An 11,084-nucleotide genomic window follows, 5' to 3' on the forward strand; every position below is an offset into this window, starting at 1 on the left:
TCCTTGTTTCTGCTCTCCTTGTTTCTGTTCTCTCCCCGCTTCTGCTCTCCCTGTTTCTGCTATCCTTGTTTCTGCTCTCCTTGTTTCTGCTCTCCCCGCTTCTGCTCTCTCCGCTTCTGCTCTCCTTTTTTCTGCTCTCCCCGCTTCTGCTCTCCTTGTTTCTGCTCTTCCCGCTTCTGCTCTCCTTGTTTCTGCTCTCCCCGCTTCTGCTCTCCTTGTTTCTGCTCTCCCCGCTTCTGCTCTCATTGTTTCTGCTCTCCCTGCTTCTGCTCTCCCTGCTTCTGCTCTCCTTGTTTCTGCTCTCCCCGCTTCTGTTCTCCTTGTTTCTGCTCTCCCTGCTTCTGCTGTCTCCACTTCTGCTCTCCTTGTTTCTGCTCTCCCCGCTTCTGTTCTCCTTGTTTCTGCTCTCCCCACTTCTGTTCTCCTTGTTTCTGCTCTCCTTTTTTCTGCTCTCCCCGCTTCTGCTCTCCTTGTTTCTGCTCTCTCCGCTTCTGCTCTCCTTGTTTCTGCTCTCTCCCTGCTTCTGCTTTCCCCCTGCTTCTGCTTTCCCTGCTTCTGCTCTCCCCGCTTCTGCTCTCCTTGTTTCTGCTCTCTCTGCTTCTGCGCTCCTTGTTTCTGCTCTCCCCGCTTCTGCTCTCCCCGCTTCTGCTCTCCTTGTTTCTGCTCTCCCCGCTTCTGCTCTCCTTGTTTCTGCTCTCTCCGCTTCTGCTCTCCTTGTTTCTGCTCTCCCCTCTTCTGCTCTCCCCGCTTCTGCTCTCCTTGTTTCTGCTCTCCCCGCTTCTGCTCTCTTTGTTTCTGCTCTCCTTGTTTCTGCTCTCTCTCCGCTTCTGCTCTCCTTGTTTCTGCTCTCCCCGCTTCTGCTCTTTCCGCTTCTGCTCTTTCCTTGTTTCTGCTCTCCCTGCTTCTGTTCTCTCCGCTTCTGCTCTCCTTGTTTCTGCTCTCCCCGCTTCTGCTCTCCCCGCTTCTGCTCTCTCCGCTTCTGCTCTCCCCACTTCTGCTCTCTCCGCTTCTGCTCTCCTTGCCTCTGCTCTCCTTGTTTCTGCTCTCCCTGCTTCTGCTCTCCCTGCTTCTGCTCCCTCTGTCTCTGCTCTCTTTGCTTCTGCTCTCTCTATTTCTCTCAAAATGTCTGAAATAGTTAATTTTTTACTGGTTTTCAGTGCATTCTGGGCATTTTGGAAGGTCTCCTGAGGTTATGTAAAAAAAAATTGCTTCTAATCACAAACGGTCATAAATGGGGCTAAACGCGCATAAACGCGGTATGCAAACGCGGCTAAACAGACGTTTTTTAACCTCCGTTTTCCAGCAGTCAGCTTCCATCGTTCAGAAGAGTTTTCCAAACACCCCGTGTATATGGAGCCTGAACCTACTGCCTCAAAGACCAAGCATCATGAGTGAATCTCCAACCAACAGGATTCACCGTGAATGAGTAGTGGTGAAAATGAACCTCATTCCTGTACCTGAGAACCTGCAGAGCAAGATCTTCTGCCTCATCTATTCTGGGGATCTGTGTTTCCTCCACCCCTGTAATCACCATACCAGTCATGAGGAAGCAAAGCCCTGCCCCTACCATGATGGCCGCCTCCATGGAGGACAAGGCCTGGGAAGTCCGTAGTTCTTTGCCCTCCGCCTTCCTTTTCCTGGGTGCAGCCTCCACCTCACGTTATTTCCAGTAATAGTCTGACATATGAAAGGTTCCCGTTTACTGTCTGCGCTCATCAAGAAGACGCCTCAGAAAATAACATCTCCATTACATACGTGACAATATTCTGTGTTCCCGATTTACAACACGTATTGATCCGAGCCGGATATTCCTCACCTGGACTGCGCACTATGACTGGTGACCCAGTGTGTGCGTCTATGGATACACAAACCTCAACTCTGATCTCATCACCACACAGCAACCCCAAATTCTGAGAGAAAAAGAAGAGGAGATGGAGAGGAGGGAAGAGAGAGAGAGAAAATAGGAGGGGGAGAGAGAGGAAGAGGGAGAGAGAGGGAGAGAGTGTAGGGGAGAAAAGACAGAGAGGAGGGAAGAGGGAGAGAGAGGGAGAGAGTGTAGGGGAGAAAAGACAGAGAGGAGGGAAGAGGGAGAGGGAAGGAAAGAGAGAGAGGAAGAGGGAGAGAGAGGAAGAGGGAGAGAGAGGAAGAGGGAGAGAGAGGAAGAGGGAGAGAGAGGAAGAGGGAGAGAGAGGAAGAGAGTGAAGGAGAGAAGAGACAGAGAGGAGGGAAGAGAGAGAGAGAGAGAGAGAGAGGAAGAGAGTAAAGGAAAGGAGGGAAGAGGGACAGAGAAAGAGAGTGAGGAGAGAAGAGAGAGAGAGGAGGAGAGAGGAAGAGAGTGAGAAGAGAAGAGACAGAAAGGGGGGAAGAGAGAGAGTGAAGGAGAAAAGAGACAGGGAGGAGGGGAGAGAGAGGGGAAGAGAGTGAAGGAGAGAAGAGAAAGAGTGGAGGGAGAGAGGAAGAGAGAGAGTAAGAGAGTGAGGAGAGAAGAGACAGAGAGAGGGGAGAGAGGAAGAGAGTGAGGAGAGAAGAGACCGAGAGGAGGGAAGAGGGAGAGAGGAGGGAAGAGGGAGAGAGGAAGGAAGAGGGAGGAAGAGAGTGAGGGGAGAACAGACAGAGAGGAGGAAAGGAGGGAGAGAAGAAGAGAGTGAAGGAGAGAAGAGTCAGAGAGGAGGGAGAGAGGAAGAGAGTGAAGGAAAGAAGAGAGAGTGGATGGAAGAGGGAGAGAGTGAAGGAGAGAAGAGACAGAGAGGAAGGAGAGAAGAAAGGAGGGGAGGAGGAGAGAGCGAGAGAAAAAAAGAGAGGAGAGGAGGAGGAGAGAAGAAGAGGAGAGGAAAGGAAAGGAGAGGGGGAGAGAAGAAGAGGAGGAGAGGAAAGGAGAGTGGGAGAGAAGAGAGGAGGAGAAGACTGGAAAGGAGAGGGGGAGAGAAGAGAGGAGGAGAAGACTGGAAAGGAGAGGGGGAGAGAAGAGAGGAGGAGGAGGAGAGTAGAGGAGTGGAGGAGGAGGAGGAGAGGAAGAAGAGAGGAGGAGAGGAAGGAGGGAGGAAAGGAGAGGGGGAGAGAAGAGAGGAGGAGGAGAGGAGGAAGAGAAGAGGAAAGGAGAGGGGAGGAGAGAGGCTCCGGTTCCAACTGCTGAGTGGCATTTACTGGAAACATTTATTACAGAACTGATTTTGTGCAGAAATGCTGTGACAGTAGAGATCACCTCCTGTACTGTAGCAGCAATGCTCCTGCAGGGGGTGCTGTTCTCTGGTGCAGTTGGTTTGGAGGGAAGCGGTCCGGACTGAACATTGGAGCTGCCATTGCTGATTGTTGGAGGAGATTTCAGAGCCGTCATCCTTATCCTTGTGACCTAGGCACAGAACAAGCATGCAGCCAGTGAATGACATTCACCAGGAAATAGGATGACATCCCCACACAGCAGGGGCAGCTCCTATATACCTACCCTGATGGAGGACAATTGCAGACCCCAAATGCCAGAACATCACTGTGACCCCCATCTACCTAGAGTGGGCGGTGCTTACCTGCCTATGAGGCGCAGTATAATCACCGGAGGAGGAGCCTAATGATCACCCTCCCATAATACCCCAACACCCTGACAATGGAGGTACAATGCCGGCTTTCTCCCAGAATGATCATAGTGGGAGTCAGAGGTGGGAGATGCTTCCAGCAGAGGCTTCTCACACGGGCGATTGCTTTTCCCTGCGATATGGCTGATCTGTCCGCGGTGTGCCGCCATCGCCGCGCAGTAAATCATTTCCCGGCAATTAGTGCGATAATGAAGAGTTACAGACTGAGCGCGCTCCAATGAAATCCATAATTTCCTACTTAACGTCCGCCTGAGCGGAGGTGGCGAGATTGCGAGCGATCGGAGCGCTTCATCACCGAGCGCTAATCGCATTACACGCCGAGCATTGATTGCATTGTCAGAGAAACACGAGGCGCGGCGGCCATCAGAAAGAGGAACTGGACCCCCGATCACCAAACTCCACCCAGAACTGGATCTCCAGCGCCGGAGCCGAGAAAAACAACACTGGAGGCCCACTGAACTGAATAGCCCACCCATCCCCCGCATCTCCCTGTACGAACCCACTCGTCCCCCCGCGCCTCGCTGTATACCCCGACCCGTCCCCCCGCGTCTCAATGTACAACCCCACCCGTCCCCCAGCGTCTCGCTGTATACCCCGACCCGTCCCCCCGAGTCTCAATGTACAACCCCACCCGTCCCCCAGCGTCTCGCTGTATACCCCCACCCGTCCCCCCGCGTCTCGCTGTACGACCCCACCCGTCCCCCCGCATCTCCCTGTACGACCCCACTCGTCCCCCCGAGCCTCGCTGTATACCCCCACCCGTCCCCCCGCGCCTCGCTGTACGACCCCACTCGTCCCCCCGCGCCTCGCTGTATACTCCCACTCGTCCCCCCGCTCCTCGCTGTATACTCCCACCCGTCCCCCCGCGCCTCGCTGTACGACCCCACTCGTCCCCCCGCGCCTCGCTGTATACTCCCACTCGTCCCCCCGCGCCTCGCTGTATACTCCCACTCGTCCCCCCGAGCCTCGCTGTACGACCCCACTCGTCCCCCCGCGTCTCGCTGTACGACCCCAATCGTCCCCCCGCGCCTCGCTGTATACCCCGACCCGTCCCCCCGCGTCTCAATGTACAACCCCACCCGTCCCCCAGCGTCTCAATGTACAACCCTACCCGTCCCCCCGCGTCTCGCTGTACAACCCCACCCGTCCCCCCGCGTCTCGCTGTATACTCCCACTCGTCCCCCCGCGTCTCAATGTACAACCCCACCCATCCCCCGCATCTCCCTGTACGACCCCACTCGTCCCCCCGAGCCTCGCTGTATACCCCCACCCGTCCCCCCGCGTCTCGCTGTACGACCCCACCCGTCCCCCCGCGTCTCGCTGTACGACCCCACTCGTCCCCCCGCGTCTCGCTGTACGACCCCACTCGTCCCCCCGCGCCTCGCTGTATACTCCCACTCGTCCCCCCGCGCCTCGCTGTATACCCCGACCCGTCCCCCCGCGTCTCAATGTACAACCCTACCCGTCCCCCCGCGCCTCGCTGTATACCCCGACCCGTCCCCCCGCGTCTCAATGTACAACCCTACCCGTCCCCCCGCGCCTCGCTGTATACTCCCACCCGTCCCCCCGCGTCTCGCTGTACAACCCCACCCGTCCCCCCGCGTCTCAATGTACAACCCCACCCGTCCCCCGCATCTCCCTGTACGACCCCACCCGTCCCCCCGCGTCTCGCTGTATACTCCCACCCGTCCCCCGCGTCTCGCTGTACGACCCCACTCATCTCCCCGCGTCTCGCTGTATACCCCCACCCGTCTCCCCGCGTCTCAATGTACGACCCCACCCGTCCCCCCGCGTCTCGCTGTACGACCCCACCCGTCCCCCCGCGTCTCGCTGAACGACCCCACCCGTCCCCCCGCGTCTCGCTGTACGACCCCACCCGTCCCCCCGCGTCTCGCTGTACGACCCCACCCGTCTCCCCGCGTCTCGCTGTATACACCCACCCGTCCCCCCGCGTCTCGCTGTATACCCCCACCCGTCTCCCCGCGTCTCAATGTACGACCCCACCCGTCCCCCCGCGTCTCGCTGAACGACCCCACCCGTCCCCCCGCGTCTCGCTGTACGACCCCACCCGTCCCCCCGCGTCTCGCTGTATACCCCCACCCGTCCCCCCGCGTCTCGCTGAACGACCCCACCCGTCCCCCCGCGCCTCGCTGTACGACCCCACCCGTCCCCCCGCGCCTCAATGTACGACCCCACCCGTCCCCCCGCGTCTCGCTGTACGACCCCACCCGTCCCCCCGCGTCTCGCTGTACGACCCCACCCATCCCCCCGCGTCTCGCTGTACGACCCCACCCGTCCCCCGCGTCTCGCTGTACGACCCCACCCGTCCCCCCGCGTCTCGCTGTACACCCCCACCCGTCCCCCCGCGTCTCGCTGTACGACCCCACCCGTCCCCCCGCGTCTCGCTGTATACTCCCACCCGTCCCCCCGCGTCTCGCTGTACGACCCCACCCGTCCCCCGCGTCTCGCTGTACGACCCCACCCGTCCCCCCGAGTCTCGCTGTACGACCCCACCCGTCCCCCGCTTCTCGCTGTATGACCCCACCCGTCCCCCCGCGTCTCGCTGCATACAGGAATGCGTAACACACAGAATGCAGGGGTCAGGTGTACGTAACACACAGAATGCAGGGGTCAGGTGTACGTAACACACAGAATGCAGGGGTCAGGTGTACGTAACACACAGAATGCAGGGGTCAGGAGTGCGTAACACACAGAATGCAGGGGTCAGGAGTGCGTAACACACAGAATGCAGGGGTCAGGTGTGCGTAACACACAGAATGCAGGGGTCAGGTGTGCGTAACACACAGAATGCAGGGGTCAGGTGTACGTAACACACAGAATGCAGGGGTCAGGTGTGCGTAACACACAGAATGCAGGGGTCAGGAGTGCGTAACACACAGAATGCAGGGGTCAGGTGAACGTAACACACAGAATGCAGGGGTCAGGTGTGCGTAACACACAGAATGCAGGGGTCAGGAGTGCGTAACACACAGAATGCAGGGGTCAGGAGTGCGTAACACACAGAATGCAGGGGTCAGGTGTGCGTAACACACAGAATGCTGGGGTCAGGTGTGCGTAACACACAGAATGCAGGGGTCAGGAGTAGGTAACACACAGAATGCAGGGGTCAGGTGTACGTAACACACAGAATGCAGGGGTCAGGTGTGCGTAACACACAGAATGCAGGGGTCAGGTGTGCGTAACACACAGAATGCAGGGGTCAGTTGTGCGTAACACACAGAATGCAGGGGTCAGGTATACGTAACACACAGAATGCAGGGGTCAGGAGTGCGTAACACACAGAATGCAGGGGTCAGGTGTGCGTAACACACAGAATGCAGGGGTCAGGAGTGCGTAACACACAGAATGCAGGGGTCAGGTGTACGTAACACACAGAATGCAGGGGTCAGGAGTAGGTAACACACAGAATGCAGGGGTCAGGTGTGCGTAACACACAGAATGCAGGGGTCAGGTGTGCGTAACACACAGAATGCAGGGGTCAGTTGTGCGTAACACACAGAATGCAGGGGTCAGGTGTACGTAACACACAGAATGCAGGGGTCAGGAGTGCGTAACACACAGAATGCAGGGGTCAGGAGTGCGTAACACACAGAATGCAGGGGTCAGGAGTGCGTAACACACAGAATGCAGGGGTCAGGAGTGCGTAACACACAGAATGCAGGGGTCAGGAGTGCGTAACACACAGAATGCAGGGGTCAGGAGTGCGTAACACACAGAATGCAGGGGTCAGGTGAACGTAACACACAGAATGCAGGGGTCAGGTGTACGTAACACACAGAATGTAGGGGTCAGGAGTAGGTAACACACAGAATGCAGGGGTCAGGTGTGCGTAACACGCAGAATGCAGGGGTCAGGTGTACGTAACACACAGAATGCAGGGGTCAGGTGTACGTAACGCACAGAATGCAGGGGTCAGGTGTGCGTAACGCACAGAATGCAGGGGTCAGATGTGCGTAACGCACAGAATGCAGGGGTCAGGTGTGCGTAACACACAGAATGCAGGGGTCAGGAGTGCGTAACACACAGAATGCAGGGGTCAGGTGAACGTAACACACAGAATGCAGGGGTCAGGTGTACGTAACACACAGAATGCAGGGGTCAGGTGTGCGTAACACACAGAATGCAGGGGTCAGGTGTGCGTAACACACAGAATGCAGGGGTCAGGTGTACGTAACACACAGAATGCAGGGGTCAGGAGTAGGTAACACACAGAATGCAGGGGTCAGGTGTACGTAACACACAGAATGCAGGGGTCAGGTGTACGTAACACACAGAATGCAGGGGTCAGGTGTACGTAACACACAGAATGCAGGGGTCAGGTGTGCGTAACACACAGAATGCAGGGGTCAGGTGTACGTAACACACAGAATGCAGGGGTCAGGAGTGCGTAACACACAGAATGCAGGGGTCAGGTGAACGTAACACACAGAATGCAGGGGTCAGGTGAACGTAACGCACAGAATGCAGGGGTCAGGTGTACGTAACGCACAGAATGCAGGGGTCAGGTGTACGTAACACACAGAATGCAGGGGTCAGGAGTAGGTAACACACAGAATGCAGGGGTCAGGTGTACGTAACGCACAGAATGCAGGGGTCAGGAGTGCGTAACGCACAGAATGCAGGGGTCAGGAGTGCGTAACGCACAGAATGCAGGGGTCAGGAGTGCGTAACGCACAGAATGCAGGGGTCAGGAGTGCGTAACGCACAGAATGCAGGGGTCAGGTGTGCGTAACGCACAGAATGCAGGGGTCAGGAGTGCGTAACGCACAGAATGCAGGGGTCAGGTGTGCGTAACGCACAGAATGCAGGGGTCAGGTGTACGTAACGCACAGAATGCAGGGGTCAGGTGTACGTAACGCACAGAATGCAGGGGTCAGGTGTGCGTAACGCACAGAATGCAGGGGTCAGGTGTACGTAACGCACAGAATGCAGGGGTCAGGTGTGCGTAACGCACAGAATGCAGGGGTCAGGTGTACGTAACACACAGAATGCAGGGGTCAGGTGTACGTAACACACAGAATGCAGGGGTCAGGTGTACGTAACACACAGAATGCAGGGGTCAGGTGTACGTAACACACAGAATGCAGGGGTCAGGTGTGCGTAACACACAGAATGCAGGGGTCAGGAGTGCGTAACACACAGAATGCAGGGGTCAGGAGTAGGTAACACACAGAATGCAGGGGTCAGGTGTACGTAACACACAGAATGCAGGGGTCAGGTGTGCGTAACACACAGAATGCAGGGGTCAGGAGTGCGTAACACACAGAATGCAGGGGTCAGGAGTAGGTAACACACAGAATGCAGGGGTCAGGTGTACGTAACACACAGAATGCAGGGGTCAGGAGTGCGTAACACACAGAATGCAGGGGTCAGGTGTACGTAACACACAGAATGCAGGGGTCAGGTGTACGTAACACACAGAATGCAGGGGTCAGGTGTACGTAACACACAGAATGCAGGGGTCAGTTGTGCGTAACACACAGAATGCAGGGGTCAGGTGTACGTAACGCACAGAATGCAGGGGTCAGGAGTGCGTAACACACAGAATGCAGGGGTCAGGAGTGCGTAACACACAGAATGCAGGGGTCAGGAGTGCGTAACACACAGAATGCAGGGGTCAGGTGTGCGTAACGCACAGAATGCAGGGGTCAGGAGTGCGTAACGCACAGAATGCAGGGGTCAGGTGTGCGTAACGCACAGAATGCAGGGGTCAGGTGTACGTAACGCACAGAATGCAGGGGTCAGGTGTACGTAACGCACAGAATGCAGGGGTCAGGTGTACGTAACGCACAGAATGCAGGGGTCAGGTGTGCGTAACGCACAGAATGCAGGGGTCAGGTGTACGTAACGCACAGAATGCAGGGGTCAGGTGTACGTAACGCACAGAATGCAGGGGTCAGGTGTACGTAACGCACAGAATGCAGGGGTCAGGTGTACGTAACGCACAGAATGCAGGGGTCAGGTGTACGTAACGCACAGAATGCAGGGGTCAGGAGTGCGTAACACACAGAATGCAGGGGTCAGGTGTGCGTAACACACAGAATGCAGGGGTCAGGAGTGCGTAACACGCAGAATGCAGGGGTCAGGTGTGCGTAACACGCAGAATGCAGGGGTCAGGTGTGCGTAACACGCAGAATGCAGGGGTCAGGAGTGCGTAACACGCAGAATGCAGGGGTCAGGTGTACGTAACACACAGAATGCAGGGGTCAGGTGTACGTAACACACAGAATGCAGGGGTCAGCAGTAGGTAACACACAGAATGCAGGGGTCAGGTGTGCGTAACACACAGAATGCAGGGGTCAGGTGTACGTAACACACAGAATGCAGGGGTCAGGTGTACGTAACACACAGAATGCAGGGGTCAGGTGTACGTAACACACAGAATGCAGGGGTCAGGAGTAGGTAACACACAGAATGCAGGGGTCAGGTGTGCGTAACACACAGAATGCAGGGGTCAGGTGTACGTAACACACAGAATGCAGGGGTCAGGTGTACGTAACACACAGAATGCAGGGGTCAGGTGTGCGTAACACACAGAATGCAGGGGTCAGGAGTGCGTAACACACAGAATGCAGGGGTCAGGAGTAGGTAACACACAGAATGCAGGGGTCAGGTGTACGTAACACACAGAATGCAGGGGTCAGGTGTACGTAACACACAGAATGCAGGGGTCAGGAGTAGGTAACACACAGAATGCAGGGGTCAGGTGTACGTAACACACAGAATGCAGGGGTCAGGAGTGCGTAACACACAGAATGCAGGGGTCAGGTGTACGTAACACACAGAATGCAGGGGTCAGGAGTAGGTAACACACAGAATGCAGGGGTCAGGTGTACGTAACACACAGAATGCAGGGGTCAGGAGTGCGTAACACACAGAATGCAGGGGTCAGGTGTACGTAACACACAGAATGCAGGGGTCAGGAGTGCGTAACACACAGAATGCAGGGGTCAGGTGTACGTAACGCACAGAATGCAGGGGTCAGGTGTACGTAACGCACAGAATGCAGGGGTCAGGTGTACGTAACGCACAGAATGCAGGGGTCAGGTGTGCGTAACGCACAGAATGCAGGGGTCAGGTGTACGTAACGCACAGAATGCAGGGGTCAGGTGTACGTAACGCACAGAATGCAGGGGTCAGGTGTACGTAACGCACAGAATGCAGGGGTCAGGTGTACGTAACGCACAGAATGCAGGGGTCAGGTGTACGTAACGCACAGAATGCAGGGGTCAGGAGTGCGTAACACACAGAATGCAGGGGTCAGGTGTGCGTAACACACAGAATGCAGGGGTCAGGAGTGCGTAACACGCAGAATGCAGGGGTCAGGTGTGCGTAACACGCAGAATGCAGGGGTCAGGTGTGCGTAACACGCAGAATGCAGGGGTCAGGAGTGCGTAACACGCAGAATGCAGGGGTCAGGTGTACGTAACACACAGAATGCAGGGGTCAGGTGTACGTAACACACAGAATGCAGGG

The sequence above is a fragment of the Staurois parvus genome, unplaced genomic scaffold, assembly GCF_062004578.1.
Source record: "Staurois parvus isolate SC_StPar_1 unplaced genomic scaffold, SC_StPar_1.0 ptg002670l, whole genome shotgun sequence".
In the NCBI taxonomy this organism is placed as follows: Eukaryota; Metazoa; Chordata; class Amphibia; order Anura; family Ranidae; genus Staurois; species Staurois parvus.